This window comes from Mustela putorius, unplaced genomic scaffold (genome assembly GCF_011764305.1).
Source record: "Mustela putorius furo isolate JIRA1106 unplaced genomic scaffold, ASM1176430v1.1 tig00000743_pilon_pilon_pilon, whole genome shotgun sequence".
Classification (NCBI taxonomy): domain Eukaryota; kingdom Metazoa; phylum Chordata; class Mammalia; order Carnivora; family Mustelidae; genus Mustela; species Mustela putorius.
In genome coordinates, this window is record NW_025421464.1 from 2538193 (window position 1) to 2556155 (window position 17963).

General features: G+C 48.1%; 1 protein-coding gene across 3 annotated transcripts in view; it reads left to right on the forward strand.

Annotated features, from left to right (window-relative positions):
- The first annotated feature begins 10431 nt into the window (after nucleotides 1–10431).
- DNMT3B (DNA methyltransferase 3 beta) overlaps nucleotides 10432–17963 on the forward strand; it is a 42122-nt gene continuing 34590 nt past the window's right edge. For 2 of the 3 annotated variants that reach the window (XM_045084074.1, XM_045084075.1), the window contains exon 1: nucleotides 10432–10757. The gene's annotated coding sequence lies outside the window, so the exon portion shown is untranslated. Of the gene's footprint in view, nucleotides 10758–17184; nucleotides 17478–17963 lie in introns of those variants that run through there. The other variant, XM_045084070.1, reaches the window with a different exon arrangement.

Consider the following 17963-nt stretch of genomic DNA (forward strand, 5'->3'; position numbering starts at 1 on the left):
GCCCCGAAGATGGAACCAGAATGGGTGCTGGGGCTTATAATGTTTAAAAGGTGAGCACGTCCTGGTTGCTGGTTGCGGTTGCTGTCACGACCACCGTCCCAGTTGATGTTTCTTCAGGGAGATCTCTAGACTTCAGTCCGTGCCAATGTGCAGGAGGACAGATGAAGGCATGTGGCATCCCTTTGCACACTCACCAGATCACATCTGGAGAAAGTAAAGCTCAGACAGGCGAGGAGGCTGTTCTCCGAGGTAGCAAGTGGCTGATGCAAGCTTTATTCAAAGAACTTCCAAAAAAGTAGAAACCCATCAAGTATGGATGAATATCTCACTGCAGGAACATGACAAGATAGGGAGGAGGGGCACCGGCTGGCTCACCATCAGATTAGTGTGTGACTCTTGATCTCAGGGTCAAGAGCTCGAGCCTCATGTTGGGGTAGAGAGATTACTTAAATAGATAAAAAAAACTTAAAAAAATATATATATATGTATATGTATATACATATATATATGGAGGGATATTCAAGAGTAAGACATGCTAATGTTGTCTGTTTAAGGCTCAGGATGAGGAAAGCAATCCATAGTTTAGACCCAGGACCCAAGTCAGAAGCCAAAGAGAGATCACAGACTACTTTGCAGTAAAAGCTCTTCTCACAAGGGCCACTCTGAGGGCAGTGGGCAGTAGTGCTGTGTTCTTTCCTTTCCTTTTTTAAAAGAGTTTGTTTGTTTATTTATGTAATCTCTACACCCAATGTGGAATTCAAAGTCAAAACTCTGAGATCAAGAGTCCCATGTTCTGGGGCACCTGGGTGGCTCAGTGGGTTAAGCCTCTGCCTTCAGCTCAAGTTGTGATCTCAGGGTCCTGGGATGGAGCCCCACATCAGGCTCTCTGCTCAGCGGGAAGCCGGCTTCCCACCCCCGCCCCCTTGCTTGTGATCTCTGTCAAGTAAATAAATAAAATCTTAAAAAAAAAAAAAAAGAGTCCCATGTTCTTCTGACTGAGCCACTCACGAGCCCCAAGGCTGTGTTTTCTTAACCATGTCTTCTTCCTTTTTTTTTTTTTTTTAATTTGTCAGAGAGAGAGAGCGCGCGCTAGCACAGGCAGAATGGCAGGCAGAGTCAGAGGGAGAGGCAGGCTCCCTGCAGGGCAAGGAGCCTGATGTGGGACTCGATTCCAGGACGCTGGGATCATGACCTGAGCCGAAGGCAGCTGCTTAACCAACTGAGCCACCCAGGCGTCCCTGTCTTCTTCCTTTTAAAAATGATCTCCAGGGTGGTGCCTGGGTGGCTCAGTTGGTTAAACTTCTGACTCTTGATTTCAGCTCTGGTCATGATCTAGGGTTCTGAGATCTAGCCCTGTGTCCAGCTCTCTGCTCCGTGGAGAGTCTGCGTCTCCCTCTCCCTTGCCCCTCTCCACACCCATGCGTGCACCCACTCTCTCTCTCAAATAAATAAGTCTTAAAAATTATCTCCTTAGGCAATTTAGGGGAAGCAAATTAGGAGTAATATTATTATCACTATGAATACTAATGATAATGGGGCGCCTGGGTGGCTCAGTTATTAAGGGTCTGCCTTCGGCTCAGGTTGTGATCCCAAGGTCCTGGGATCCAGCCCTTGTATCACACTCCCTGCTCGTTCTTCCTCTCCCACTCCCCCTGCTTATATTCCCTCTCTCTCTGTCAAATAAATAAATAAAATCTTTTAAAAAATAATAATGATAATAACTTGATAATAACTTGAGCATCGATTCACTTGATATCTGTAGAAATTGGGATAAAATGTTATCTAGAGATACAGAAACTTTACCTATGTCTATAGATACAAGACTATTCCAAATGAAGGGAGGGCTTTTTACCTTCTATCAGCTATCATTGTTCTAGACACTATGCAAAATGCTTTATTTATATCCGATCACATTACTATCCTGTCTGCTGAAAACCTTCCAATGACTTCATTTCTTAAGGTTTCATGATCTGGTCTCTGCCTTCTTCACCCTGCATGCTCTAGCCACAAGGGTCTCCTCTCAGTTCCCTGTGTTCCAGGACCTTATTCCCCATTGCCCAGAACACATTTCCCTTCACCCAATGGCCTGCTTTCCCTCAGAGCTCTTTTCTCAGATACGATTCCTCAGCTGCATGACCTAAAACACTTCCTCTTACTTACCCTCTCCTCTTCTTAGCATTGAATGTAATTGTAATCTCATAATTGTTCATGAGATAAATTTAATTAATTCGTGTCTGTTTCCCTACTCAGTTGTGAGCTCCAGGAGGGCAGCCCCAGGATTGAGTCTGTTTTTGTTGTCTGCTTTGTCCCCAGTCCTTACCATAGCACCTGGCAGGTAGTTCCAGTAAATATCCACAGGCCCCTCTGCCAAGACATTCCCTTCAGTGACAGCAGCAAGGAAAGAACTGCTTCTGTAGGAGATGGAGAGAGCAAGGTGCAGGACAAGGAGAAGGGTACCCCCACTTACTATCTAACTTCCACGCTCACCCCAGGGCATTTATCTATTTGGAAGGGGAGAAAGGAGGAGTAGATAGAAGGTGCCAGGAAAAAGAAAAAAAAAAAAAAAAGAAGGTGCCAGGAGCAGAGCCTCAGGATAGAGCTTCCCTGGCTCATAGAGAAGGGGCACACTCACCTACCCAGGCAAAAGTAAGTGAGTGGGACTGTGCAGCCAGCAAAGGGCTCTCAGGGAGACTCAGGATCCATCTGCCTGTTCACTAGTGCCTTCTCCTAGGAACCATGCTAAACCTTTTATAGGGTACAAACGCGGTTAAGACCACAGCTTAGAATTTAATCCCAGCTCCCAGCACACTTCCTGACAGTATGACTTCGAATACTCACTCTGCCTCTCTGGGTCTCAGTTTCCCCTTGTGTAAAATGGAGCTAACCTCCTTTCTACTTCATAAATCCGCCCCAAGAATCAGTGCATAATATGTGTAAAACGCTCAACCGAGCGGTTATCCTCTCGGCACATGGTTATTTTCTCTCTCTCTCTTTTTAAAATATTTTATTTATTTGTTTGACAGACAGAGATCACAAGTAGGCAGATAGAGAGGGGGAAGCAGGCTCCCCACTGAGCACATAGCCTGATGTGGGGCTCAATCCAGGACCCTGAGATCATGACCTGAGCCAAAGGCACTGAGCCACCCAGGCACCCCACTTGGTTATTCTCTTTATGGCTGGCTGCTAATAACACGTTATTTAATAATAACTAATAAATAATACCTGGCCAGATTTGTCTAGGCAGGTATATTTAAAGCAGATCTTTCAATGGCCCATTTTTAGGTTTAAAAAGGCATAAAAGAAAAAAAAGGGAGGGCATAAAAAAATTCTTTCTGCGGGTGGACTTGGGTAGAGAGGTCTGGGTGTTTCTGGTGAAAACGAAAGGTGAGGAACCCACTTTGCACATGAACGTGGCCTCAGAGGACACCGCAATTAAGACCCGAGTACTTTACAATAGGGTTCTTTCACATACACCGGCTCTGGGGATCCCTGCAGTCACTCCCGGAAGTAGGCATTACTATTATTATTATTCCAATCAGACTGGGAGTTGACTGAGGCTCAAACTCCTTAGCATAGCACACACAGAATGGGGGTGGGGTGGGGGTCCGTGCAGAGTGAGGGTCGAGCTGGGAGTCTAGTTGCAACTCTGCCACCGACCAGTTGCGGCTTTCAGGAAAACCGCCTTACCCTGCACAGCCTCAGTTTCCTTGACTGTGAAATGGGGGTCATCATACTAGGTGCTGGTTGCAGATCCAGTGATGAACTGGGTTGGCCTTAAGCAGCAGACAGTCCAAGGGACAGGGTTCTGTGGTGCTGAGGGGATAGCGGGAGTGTTCTTCTCCACACCTGCCAAGAGCTGAGACTGCTAGGGGAGCAGATCAGCATGAATTTATTATTGATAACCATGTATTTTTTTAAAAGATTTTATTTATTCATTTGGCAGAGAGTGAGAGAGGGAACACAAGCAGGGGGAGTGGGTGAGGGAGAAGCAGGCTCCCCGTGGAACAGGGAGCCCAAAGTGGGGCTGGATCCTAGGATCCTGAGACTATGACCTTAGCTGAAGGCAGAGTCTTAACCCACTGAGCCACCTAGGAGCCCCTGGCTTTTTTTTTGTTGTTGTTGTTGTTATTTTTTGTTGTTTTTTAAAGTTTTTATGTAAGTAATCACTATGTCCAACATGGGGCTCGAATTCACGACCCTGAGATCAAGAGTCCCATGTTCTTCCAACTGAGCTAGCCAGGTGCTCCAATAACAATGTATTTATTTTTTTAATTTAAAAAGCACATTTAATGGTTGTTACGATTCAGAAAGCCCTATCTGTATTAATTCATGTGATTCTCACAACAATTGTATGAAGTAAGGACTCTTTTTACCTCCCTTTTATGGATGACGAAATCGAGGCATAGAGAGTTGAAGTCATTTGCTCATGAAAATACCGACCACATCTGAGGTGCCTTTTATGCAACAAGTACAGTGCTAAGTTAGCACTTTGAGGGTTATTAAAACCTATAGCTGCTCTGAGAGCTGAAAAATTGGTGGTAGAATTCAACACAAATATTATATTTAACCACGACATGGGTTTAAGTCCATCTATGTGTTGATTAGCACAAAGGCGTGAAGGATGTATATATTTGTGTGCTTAAAAAAAAAAAATTTATTGACAGCGAGAGACACAGCGAGAGAGGGAACACAAGCAGGGGGAGTGGGAGAGGGGGAAGCAGGCTCGCGCCCCTTATGTGTGTTTTTTAAAAGTAATTTATTTTAGGTAATCTCTACACTCTACATGAAGCTCAAATTCATAACCTGAAATCAAGAGTTCCATGCTCTCCTGACTCAGCCAGCCCTGGAATCTCATATGTCTGGAGTTTTTGCTTTGTGTTTAAAACAATTTTTTTAGAGGTGCCTGGTCATTAAGTGTCTGCCTTTGGCTCAGGTCGTGATCCCAGGGCCCTGGGGTTGAGCATGCCCCACATTGGGCTCCCTGCTCTGCCAGAAGCCTGCTTCTCCCTCTCCCAATCCCTCTCCCTGTGTCTCTGTCAAGTGGATAAAAAAAAATCTTTAAAAAAATTTTTTTTCAAAGCTTTTATTTTTAAGTAATCTCTACACCCAATGTGGGACTTGAACTTATAACTCTGAGAACAAGAGTCGCGTGCTCTACTGGCTGAGCCAGGCAGACACCCCTTGTCTTTATTTTTGATTAAAAAAATTTTATTTATTTATTTATTTGTCAGAGAGAGAGAGAGAGAGAGAGAGCACAGACGGACAGAGTAGCAGGCAGAGGCAGAGGGAGAAGCAGGCTCCCAGCCAAGCAAGGACGATGCAGGACTCTATCCCAAGAAGCTGGGGTCGTGATCTGAGCCGAAGGCAGTTCCTTAACAAACTGAGTCACCCAGGCGTCCCTATTTTTTATTTTTAATATAATAATTAATTAACTAATTAAAGCATGGAGCGCAATGCGGGGCTTGAACTCAGAGCCTGAGATGAAGACCTGAGCTAAAATCAAAAGTCAGATGCTTAACCCACTGAGCCACCCAGGTGCCCATAAAGTTTTATTTTAAGTAGGCTCCATCTCCATGCCCAACATGGACCTCGAACTCACCACCCTGAAATTAAGAGGTGTGTGCTCTATGGACGCCTGTGTGTGTGTGTGTGTGTGTGTGTTTTAACATTAATTTTTTGGGGCATCCTTTTATTTTATATAATCCCTTATTTATAGAAGAGTTGTAGGACTAGTAATAGGAACTCATGAATGAATGTCTTTTTAGCCATATTTTCCTTTTTTTTTTACATTTTCCTCCATTTCCTTTCATTCTCCCTCTCTGATACCCTAACATATTGTTGTTTCTGAACCATTTAAGGGCAAACTGATGACAGTGTGCCCCTTTACCTCTAAATACTTTAGTGTTTATTTCCTAAGAGCAAGGACATTCCCTTATCTATGTTTTTTTTTTTTGATGATGAAACATGACCTTTAATCACAGAATTTTTGTTGTCTCCTTAATAAACATTGATTACCATCATGATGAGTATAATGATTGTGTTTTACTACAATAAATTTTTATTTTTACTTAGTTTATTTTAAAATATTTTTATTATTATTATTATGGATTTATTTTATTTTACTTTTTATGGATTTATTCTTAAATAATCTCTGCACCCAACGTGGGGCTCGAACTCACAACCTGGAGATCAAGAGTCCACCGCTCTATCAATTGATCCAGACAGGCACCCCTGTTAAAATGATTTTTTTTTTCAAAGGTTTTATTTATTTATTTGACAGAGATCACAAGTAGGCAGAGAGGCAGGCAGAGAGAGAGGAAGGGAAGCAGGCTCCCTGCTGGGCTTGATCCTGGGCTTGATCCTGGGACACTGGGATCATGACCTGAGCCAAAGGCAGAGGCTTTAACACACTGAGTCATCAAGGCGCCCCTTAGGACAAATTTTATAAAGAAACACGGTTTCACCAGTGCACAACCATGGGAAGACTTGAAATCAGTCTAGAAACTGGTTTTCCTTCTGATCGTCCATGTTCTCCACTGCCTGTGTGTATTTGTGTAGTAACAGCTATGTGAATTTTATTTATTTTTATTAAGTAATCTCTATGCCCATCAACATGGGGCTTGAACTCAAGACCCGGAGATCAAAAGTTGCACTCACTCTCCACCAACTGAGCCAGATAGGCTCCCCAACTGTGTGGTTCTTTCAACATCAAAAAGCAAAACCTTGGGGATCCCGGGGATCATGAGGGAAAAAAGGCAAAATCTTTCATAAAAACATTTCTTTGGGGGCGGGAGCCTTGTCTGCCTATCTGGGTAATCCAGCACCAATGTTTTCATTTAATGATTCATTCATTGGTCCCAGGGGCAATGAAGTATTTATTCTCTCCCTTTGGCTAGGAAAACTGAGGCTCAGAGAGACCAGGTGACTTAGCAGATTCCTGCAACCTTGGAGGTGGAATTCAACCCATAGTGTCTGATGAAAATTCCCCCCATAGGACATGGGGTCTGCCCCACTGAGAATGAGTGCTGGAGGAGGGGGTGTGGTGTGGGAGATGTATATGGTGTGCCCTACCACCCAGTCACTGAAAGGAGCATTGGACAGAGTCAGGGGACCATGTACCAGCCCTGACCACAGTGTGAGTCCACATTCATGAGGCCAAGGCAGACCTGCTGAGCTCCCCTCCAAATCCACATTAACCTTCTTAAACCTTCCTCATTTAGGTAAATGCACCACCCTTCCCCCAGGTGCTCAGGCTAAAATTCTAGGGGCCATCCTTGATGCCATCCCTCCCTTTACCCCCTGGAGTCATCAGCACCCCTTGGCCCAATCTCCACAATCTATCCCCAATTCGGTCACTTTTCTCTCCCTCCTCTACTCCCACCATGATCCAGGCTACCATTCCCAGTTTTCCCGATCAGGTCTCCTCCCCATCTACCTGTCCACTTGGATCTGATTTTAACATTTGAGTCAGATCATGGCTTAAATGGTGACATCCAAAATCCCTGCCATGGCTTATTTGTCCTACAAGACCTTGCCCCCTATTGTTTCACCCCTTCTCACTCCCTCTGCTCTGGCTACAGTGCCATCCTGGCCCCTAGCACATGCTGTCCACAAGTTGAATCCTGACCTAGGTCTTCCCCTGGCTCTATCAATCCTGTCTCCATTTTATCCTTGTCCCATACTGATCCACACCAGATAGTCTCTTATTTGCTTAGTTTTTGTTTGTTTGTTTGTTTTTTAAGATTTTATTTATTTATTTGACAGACAGAGATCACAAGTAGGCAGAGAGGCAGGCAGAGAGAGAGGGAAGCAGCTGAGCAGAGAGCCCGATGTGGGGCTCCATCCCACGACCCTGGGATCATGACCTGAGCAAAAGACAGAGGCTTTAACCCACTGAGCCACCCAGGTGCCCCTCTTATTTGCTTATTTACATTCATTTTCTGTACTCCCTACCTAACAGGTAAGCTATGGGCTTTCCTGTCTGAATTCCTATCCAGCTGCCCACTGCTTAGCAGTTGTTCAGTCAAGGTCAGGCTGTCTGGATGACTCACTTCGCACAAATCCATCTCTTCTCTGGGCCTCAGTCCCCTCATCTGAAGAGGTGCCCTGATTCTCCTTGCCCTGACTCCTCCTGAAGTAATTTGTAACTTTGCAAACTATAAATCTGTGCCCTAGGGAGATATCATGCCATTTTTCTTCTACTTGTTCTCCTGGCATTCATCCTCCTTTCCAAATGATAGGACTCAGAACACTTGTTTATTGAGACCCTCTCCTTTTTTTCTTCCAGAAATCAGGTGGTCTGCTGTCCCCAGAAATATCTGCCATGTCCCGGGAAACCCAACCCTCTGGCATCTAAACTAGGCCTCCCAGCTTCCTCAGTAGTATAGATATCTTTGCCACGTGGAAAGGTCTTGGCTTATGGATCAGAAAACAGGCCCAGCAGCCCTCCCCACAGGCCCACTGCTTATATATTTCTTTTCCCTAAAGGCATACCTCCAATGGCGGGGACAAGCTACAGCCCCTCTGGAGAGATCCCCTTCTTCCAACACTGGAACTGAATTTTGGCTGTTTGTGCCAGAGGCCAAGAAGTTCCTGCTGCTCATTCACAGAAGGCCCTCCCATCGCTCATATTTCCTTAACCTCCATCCAGGTTCCTAGGTAGGACAATATCCAATAGGTTTAGAAATGTCTACTCTTCCAAATAATTGGCCGTTTAGTTATTTGCAATACCTGGTAGGAGATGAAGGGAGAAAGCTGTGGTTTTACTCAGAGAACTGGAGCCCTGGAGGCAGGAAACCGTGTTCTTTCGTTCATTCAATAAACGTGTATTCAGCTCCTCCTGTGGGCACTGGAAATACAGCTTGCAACAAGACAGATGTGGTTTCTGCCCTCATGGAGTATGGTTTATAGTGTGTGTGTGTGTGTGTGTGTGTGTGTGTGTGTGTGTAACAACAAAAAAAAAAAGGCAAGAAAAAGAAAGATGTAAACAAGGAAATATCCAAAACAATTTGAAATAGCTCTGTGTGGCCTTGGAGCAAATAATACATTATATGTTAATAAAAAAATAAAGAAGAAAAAGCTCTGCGTGGGGTGCTTGGATAGCTCAGTTGGTTAAGCATCTGCCTTCAGCTCAAGTCATGATCTCTCTGACTCCCTGCTCAGCAGGGAGTCTGCTTCTCCTTCTCCCTCTGCACCCCCCACCCCCATGCTCACTCTTTCTCTCAAATAAATAAATAAAATCTTAAAAATAAAAATAGTTCTGTTTGCTACAAAGGGAATGAAATCAGATAGGAGGGATGAAGTGGGGAGGCTGTTAGGTGGGGTGGTCAGGAAAAGCATCTCTAGAAGGTGACCCTTTGGAAGAGAACAGAAGGCTGAGACACTGGCCATGCAGAGTTCTCTGGACAAGGAATATCCAGGAGCATGCTTGATGTGTTTGAGGAACAGCCAAGAGGTGAGAAGGTGGAGTAAAGTGGGGGAGGGGAGTGGATTGGAAATGCCTGGAAAGGCAGGCAGGACCCAGCTCTTATAGGGCCTTGTAGGCCACCTTGTTATCATTCATTTTTCTCTCATTCGTTCATTCAACAGACATTTATTAAGCATCTTCTGTGTCCTAAGATACACAGAGAACCTGCCTCACGTTATAACCTGCAGAGAAACACACAATAAGCAGATAAACAAATATATGAATACAAATACCAGGTACCATAAATATTTGTAAGTGCTGTTTTCCAATAGTTCACCGCCCTTAAGGACAGAGGCACTTGAGACCTAAGAGTAGGGCTTCTCCTGCTGGTGAGGCCGGCAGGACCTGAGAACCCACGCAGCCAAGGACCAGGCCGCCTTCCCTGTCGGCTCTCCTTTCCCCTCCCCTCCCCTCCCCACCCTCCCCTCAAGATGGCTGACAAAGGCTCAGCAGGGTGGGAGGAAGGAAGGACTGATCAGAGGGTCCAGAGGGGGTGACTGACTGGCTGGTGCAGGGCAGCGCCCAGGTGGCATTGCGGCTGGAGGTGGGGGCAGAGGGGAGACTCCACTGCTGTGTGACTCCAGTGAGGGCCTTTCCCTCTCTGGGCCGCGCATCCAAACCTGTGCGTTCGTGTCCTGCTCAGGGTGGGGGGGCGGGGAAAGGGGGTCCCCGGCGGAGTCCCTGCGTGTGTATATGTGTGTGTCTGTTGGGGGGATGGCGGCTAAGACCCCCATCAGGGCCAGTTAACCGGGTGGGTGATTTAACAGGAGGAGGGGGGGATAGGAGGCGGTGCCTGTGGAGGAGGGGCGGAGGGGGAGGCTCCGAAGTGATTTCAAATTTCCCTCGTCCCCACCCCTCGTTCCGCCCCCCGCGCCCGGGGCCGGCTCTGAGTGGCTGCGGCGGGGGCGCCCCCGGGTGGGGGCGGGGCGAGCGCCTGGCTGGGGTTACAAGGGGCCTCGGCACCGCCCCCTCCCCACCCACTCTCGCTGCCCCGTCTGGTCTGCGGTACTTCGGCACAGCAGCCGCCCCCCAGCCCCGCGGCCGCTGCCCGCGTGGACGCTCCGAGCGCCCCCCGACGGACGCAACCGGCCCACTGGCAGGTCGGCGAGCGGGCGGCCGCCGCGCCAGGCCGGCAGCGCGGGGGTTAAGTGGCCCAAGTAAACGTAGTTCGGCGATCGGCGCCGGAGATTCGCGAGCCGAGCACCGTGCTCGGCCGCCCGCCGGCCTCCCGCCAGGCTGTCCCGACCCGCGGCTCGACCGCGGAGCGGCGCCCGAGCCAGGTTCTCGGCAGGTGAGCGCCCGGTGGCCCCGGGGAGGCTCGTCAGTCCGGGGGTCCGGGGACTGGTGGGGGAGGGGGCAGCAGAGGGGTCCCGGGACTGCCAGGAGGGACCCTCTTCCTGGGACGTCCGGGGGAGGCGGCTCCCGTCCGGGTGGAGACCCGGCACTGTAGGGGAGGAGCGGACCCTTGGACCACCTGAGGCAAGAAGGAAAAATGGGAGTGTGGGGGGGCATGTTTTTGAAGGGGTGGGAGGAATACTCACGCTGTCCAAGATACCGAGGGAAAGAGGTTCCTCCCCAGGGAGGGAGACGGGGGTGGCCTTCTTGGGGTCGAGGCGAGGACTTGGGTCTCCTTTCCTCATTGGGAGGGGTGTCCTTCCTGGCTTCCGCTTAAGAGCGAGCCTCTGAAGGGGGAAAGAGTTCGGCCAGGAAGGTGGGCGTCGGTCCGTTATGACTAGGACCTGTGGGTTTCAGGCGAGGGACGCGTCCGCGCCCCCCCCCCCGCCCCCGGGATATAATATTATTAATGGATGTGGGTGCGGGCGGGGTGGACCAGGGTGTGTGTGCCGGAGGGACGGTCTCTCGGGGTCCTCCCTAGGTGAGCCACCCCGGCGAGGCACGGCGGGACAGCCTTAGCGCACCTGGCCGGGGAGGAGCCGAGTCGGGGTGGCGCAGTCCTGCCCGGGTCACGCCGCCTGCCCTGGGGGCTCACTTTCCATTTTTCCCCTCTTCCGGGATGGAGCTGATCCCACTTCCCCCACTCCGCAAACTGAGGTCTCAATCGCTGTGTAGCACCGCCTCCCAGAAGAACAACTTCCCACCTCTTGTGATTGTTGGAGGGTAGGTGTTGAGTCCCACTTCCCAGGAGAAAAAGTGGAGACGGAGAAAGACTGGGGTGAACTTAGCAAGTTAGCAGCAGGGAGCCGCTCTTGGGCTCAGGCTTTCCTGCTGGGTTCACTCACCTGTGGCGAAGAAGGGCAGCGGTTTGGGCCCAGCACCAGGCCTGTGCTTCCACCTCCAGCCTGCCTTTCCCCCTTACCTGGGCTGAGAGGCAGAGCCCTGTGGCTCTTAATCCCCCCACCCTGCAAGCTGAAAGGGTTCATGAAGTAAAGACAGTTAAGGACAGAGTATGAATTTTTGCCGCCTCTCAATTCTGGATGCTGGGGGTTTGGGCTGGTGGTAATTTTGCCCAGGACCGATTTTCCTTTTGGGGCCCTCAGGTGGAGGGCCCAGGACCCTGAGCTACCCCTGCATTCCTCTCCCAACACCTGTTGTGGCTTCTTGAGACCATCCCCCACCCCACATTGGGTTGCAAGGCTGCCTGATTTTTCCAGGGTGGAAATGATGGTACTAATGTTATAGGGCTGGTATACAGTAATCAGAGAAAGTCTGCTGCTGTTAGCATCCTTGTGAGAGGTAAGCTGGCTGCCCTCTTTAAGGACATGCATAGGTCTTTTCACATATTTAAATCTGTCACACCAAGTCCATTTCTCTCTGTGTTTAATAGTTACTACATCTGTGAAACAGCAATGCTCTTACTAATAACCCCCAGGTTGTGTAAGAATGAAATGAGTCGATGCATGATTTAACCTTTACCCTCTATGTTCCTTAGATGTCTCAGGGGTATAAGTAGTCCCTACCACACTGGGTTTGGGTGAGGGTTTGATGGGCTAGTGCTTGGCATAGCGGGTGATGAATGTTGACATCTGTATTTAACCAGAAGCCCTTCTTTTTTAGGGGAGCCATTAATGAGAACGGGGCGGGGTGGGGTATGAAGGGAGGCACCTCTGCCAGCCCCGCCTATCCTGCCTGACTTCTAGGTACTCTATTCCTCTCAGCTATGAAAGCTTTTCCAAATCATTGTCCTCGATTTGGGAGTTGGCAGGAAGGAACGCCTTTGTTGCCTTTTGAAAGGAGCCAGGGTTTTCTTTTATGGGTTAGGGCCATTTTTACCCCCCCCCCCACCAAAAGCATGAGGCTTACCTTGGAGGCATAATTGCAGAGGTGAGTAAGATCCTTTACCTTTCCCCGTTGGGGTGGAGAGGGCCCAGACAAAGGGGTTGGGGGCTGCCTGCATCCTGCTCCTTAGAGCCACAGTCCCAGCCACACCCCCATTCAAGGCTAGAAGAGGGGGGGAGGAGGGTATCTGGGAGCTGCAGGGGGTGAAAGGGAGGTGGGGATGGGGGAAGCTGCTTCCCTTCCTTTTTTTCTAGCCACGTGGGCCTGTGACCCAAAGGGGCCTGTCACCTCTCATTGCAGTCTTAGGGACCTGCTTCAGATTTGGGGTTTGGGCAAGTTCTCCTTTCAGGAAAGCTTAACCTTAAGATTCCTTTTGTCTGGGATGCCTGGGTAGCTCAGTTGGTTAAGCATCTGCATTTGGCTCAGGTCATGATCCCCAGGGTCTTGGGTTCAGGTCCAACATCAGGCTCCTTGCTCAGCAGGGAGCCTGCTTCTCAAGCTCTGCCTACTACTTCCCCTACTTGTGCTCTGACAAATGAATAAATAAAATCTAGAAAAAAAAAAAGAGGAAAGGAAAGGATTGGATTCCTTTTCTCAGACCAGCTCTCGAGCCCGCTGTCCTACCCTTCAGGCTCACACAGCTTTTTCGATTTCATCAGACCTCGCCCATGATAGGCGTTAGATTTTGTGTTAGATTTTGTGTGTGTGTGTGTGTTTCTTAAATTGTGAGCTCAGGTTGATTTTCCAGTTTCTTGGTGGACCAAAGAAGTGCAGAATTCCTCATTTCATTTGCAAACCATCCTTTTCCTTGTAAAGTGATGGGCAGATTTGTCTCGTTGGGGAGGCTGACCTCTTCCTTCTGTAATTGATGGGACTGAGGTGCTGCGCAGTCCACTTGCTTCTGCACCTTGGTGGTTCGTGCTGTTCAGAAGAATACTGCACCTCCGCTGACATCCTGGGGATGCCATTCCTTCCTCCAGAAGATAGAAAGCCTACTGCAGGTGTTCACATGGACCTATCTGGCTGTGCCGGGAGGAAGTGGCCTGGTGAATGCAGAGGAGGATTGCATTTCTGGAGATGGTCCTTCCAGTCTGTGAAGTGGGTTTAAAGTCCACACCTACCCAGTGTAGTTAGGGCTAAATGGAATCCAGATCCTTTTATTTTAGTTGTTAGTTCACAAAATAGAGGGGGGGGCCTAAGTGCAGTTGACCCTTTAACAATGCCGGGGTTAGGGGCACTGAGCCCCCCCCCCCAACACCCTGCCCTTGAAAATCCAGTTTAACTTGACCCCCCCCCCCGCAAACTTAATAGCCTACTGTTGACCAGAAACATTGCTGATAAGTCTTTTAACACATTTTGTATGTAACATGTATTCTATAATTTATTCTAAGAATAATCCCTAACTTTTTTTTTTTAAAGATTTTATTTATTTATTTGACAGAAATCACAAGTAGGCAGAGAGAGGGAGAAGCAGGCTCCCTGCTGAGCAGAGAGCCAGATGCCGGCTCCATCCCAGGACCCTGAGAACTGAGCCAAAGGCAGAGGCTTAATCCTCTGAGCCACCCAGGTGCCCCGAATAATACCTAACTTAAGTTTTTAGTATTTTTAGGCTGTGCGGTTCATCTGAGTTTTTTCAAATTGTTGGAAGTCTCCAAAATATTTTTCAATATGTTTACTGAAAAAAAAATAATTACCTTAGAAGACACCTGTAATTCAAACCTGCATTGTTCAGGGGCATCTGTATTATGAAAAGCCTGTTACCCTCTGGGTTATATTATCTGTCTGAAGCCACAAAGGGGCTTGGGCATTAGAATCAGGTCTGGATTCATACACTTACTCATTCCATTTTTATAAGTCACTGACTTCATCTCAGTTGTTCCATCTGTACAAGAGGCCAACAATGGTTGGCCAGTTGATGGGGATGTTTAAGGCAGTTGAGTTGCTATAGATTAAAAAATTCAGTAAATGTTGTATGTTATGGGGACCCCTGGCTGGCTTAGTTGGAAGAACATGTGACTCCTTTGATCTCTGGTTGTGAGTTCAAGCCCCATGTTGGGTAGAGAGATTACTTGGGGAAAAAAACAAACAAACAAACAAAACTGCACTTTTGTAGTAAATACCCAGATAAATTGAGAAGTGGCTGTTTACTTCTTGAGGGAAACATCCTAGTTATCCAAGTTAGTATTCCTGAGTTTTTTTCCAGGGAATAAGTAAAGAATGAGGGTGGCCTGTCTAGGGAATTGAAATATTTCAGAAAATGACATTCAAAGAATGAGGCAAGTGAAAATAAAATTTACCATCTTCCAGTGCCAAGAAGAAACTAGTCATCTATAATTTCACAATCCCAAGGTAATCAGTGTTTCGCTTTCATTTTGGGGCCCGTGCATTTGCATGTGGACAGGACTGGAAGGCCTTTAATAAGAGAAGAGACCAGAACCCAAGGAGAGGACAGTGGCAAGGAAGGGTGGCACCGTGAGTTCTTAGCACCATCATCACCACTGGGGCTGCCTTGCCAAGCAGCTGGAGGATAGTTTTGGAGAACACAGGCAGAGATTCTCTAGAATCTGCCACCATTGGCTTCTGCTATTTTTTTCACCAGCTTGCCCGATGAAAGTTGCCTCTCCTTCCCCTTAAGAGATTTTCATTCATTTAAAACCTTGCAATCTATGGGCTTTGACTTAGTGCAAACCCCTGCCTGCCCTCTTAACCTTCTGTCTGCTCTAGTTTTGTGTCTCAGGATCAGACTGATTTTCTAGAAAATTGTCTTTTATTTTTTACTAAATTTTTAAAAGATTTTGTTTGAGGGCGCCTGGGTGGCTCAGTGGGTTAAGCCGCTGCCTTCGGCTCAGGTCGTGATCTCGGGGTCCTGGGATCGAGTCCCGCATCGGGCTCTCTGCTCGGCGGGGAGGCTGCTTCCTCCTCTCGCTCTGCCTGCCTCTCTGCCTGCTTGTAATCTCTATCTGTCAAATAAAATAAATAAAATCTTTAAAAAAAAAAAAAAGATTTTGTTTGAGAGAGAGCACAAATGGGGTGGTGGGGAGCAGAAGCAGAGGGAAAGGGAGAGGGACAAGCAGACACCTCTCTGACTGCAGATCCTGACTGGGCCTTAATCCTGTGACCCTGAGACAAGACCTGAGCTAGAAAACCCACTGAGCTACCCAGGTACCCTGAAAATTGTCGCACTGAGCTGGGAGCTTGATGTGACAATTCTGGTATCACGACCTGAGCCCAAGGTAGATGTTAACCAAGTGTTAACCAGGCATCCCTCCCTTGTTTTGTTTTTTTAAAAAATTTAAAAAAGATTTTATTTATTTATTTGATAGAGATCACAAGTAGGCAGAGAGGCAGGCAGAGAGAGGGAGAAGCACACTCCCCACTGAGCAGAGACCTATGCAGGGCTCTATCCTGGGGCCCTGGGGCCATGACCTGAGCTGAAGGCAGAGGCTTTAACCTACTGAGCCACCCAGGTACCCCATCCTCCCTTTTCAAAAAGATAATTTTAGGGTGCCTGGGTGGCTCAGTCATGATCCCAGAGATCCAGCCCCATGGGACCTCCCTGCTCAGCGGGGAGCCTGCTTATCTCTCCCTCTGCCCCTACTCCACCATCCACAATTTCAGTTCTCTCAAATAAATAAAATATTTAAAACATTTTTAGAGCATATGTGGGCTAGGGGAGAGGGAAGGAGAGAATCTTCAAGCAGCCTCCCCCATGGATCGGGGAAGCTGATGCAGGTCTGGATCTCAGGACACTCAGATCATGACCTGAGCCAAAATCAAGACTCAACTGACTGCAGGTGCCCCTTCTGTCTTTTAGGTTTTAAAGCAGCTCTTGTCCTAGAAATTCCCTTTGCAGTGGTGTCCTCATCTTGTTTTTTGTTTTTTTTTGTTTTTTTTGGATCTTTTATCGCCCTGAAGATATTTCTGGAGTTTAGTTTTCTGTCCCATGTTTGAGTATTCTTTTTTTAATTTTTTTTTACTGTTCTCGTTTTGATCTTCATGATTGAGAAAGACCAAAATTGTCTGAGATTTGAACTGGGGCATTGCTTTGTGGGTCCGTGACTTGGATTTACCTTTGGGCCTCCCAAAATGTGAAGGGTGTTCTCTGTTGTTGGGTCTGTCTGCTTCCCCAGAGCAGAGGGATTTTCCAGTGCCTTACCTGGGAGGTGGAGGCCTGACTTCAGGGGAAGGGGACTGGGCAGTTTTCAGGCTCAGGCAGGTGTCCTCTGTCTCAGTCTTACTGGAGGAGAGGCTGTGGCCTCTAGAACAGTCTGACCTGTTCTTCCCATCCACCCCCCACCTTCTGAGTTTTATCAGGTCTTTTTTTTTTTTTTAACTTTTTTTTTCCCCTTAAATTGGACAGATCACAAGTACCAGAGGGGCAGGCAAAGAAATGGCGAAGCAGGCTCCCGGCTGAGCAGAGCGCCTGATGCAGGGATCAATCCCTGGACCCTGAGATCATGACCTGAGCTGAAGGCAGAGGCTTTAACTCACTGAACCACCCAGGCACCCATCTTTTTCTAAGCAGCATTTTTTGCTGGTGAAAGTGGACATGCTTGGACTGCAGCTGGAGCAGAATCCAGTCTTCCAGCTCCTGGAGAAGGGATGATGGCTTCTTAGTTGGTGTTTTCAGCAGCTAGCAGAGCACTGATGCCCTGGCTTCCTAGCTCTGTGAATGTGTGCTCTGTGGCTTCACTAACATTGGTCTGCCTGAGTCCTGTGCCTGCAGCTCTGGAAGCCGGACCAGACATTAAAGGGCAAGCTGCAGAAGGAAGTGGTGAGAAACGGAGTGTTAACTAGGCTCGATGCCTGAATGGCCAGGTGCCGTGGCAGGTTTCCTGGCTTACGTGGGAGGCAGTGTGCCACAACTGGATGATAGGGTTTGGAAGATTCTGAGCCAGTGCACACATTTTGTGGGCACACATGGGCAAAATTTTGTCCTATTTCTTGTCCTATGCAAAAGGGTCTCTATAGTTGAAGAAAGAGCAGTGTAGGTTTTGGAGTGGACCAACCTTATTTCGTCTAACAACAACTAGCCTTTCCCCTACCATCCTCCTAAACCAGCTGGAAGCTCCATGAGCCTGGGCTGTCTGGCCTGTGTCACTCAGGATTCTCAGTGTGGAGCATGGCTTCCTGAATCCTAACAGGAATAACTGTCTGATGCATGGGTAAGAGTGGCCTTTCCCTGGGGTGCCTGGGTGGCCCCGTTGGTTAAGGGATTGCCTTTGGCACAGGTCTTGGTCCTAGTGTCCGGGGATTGAGT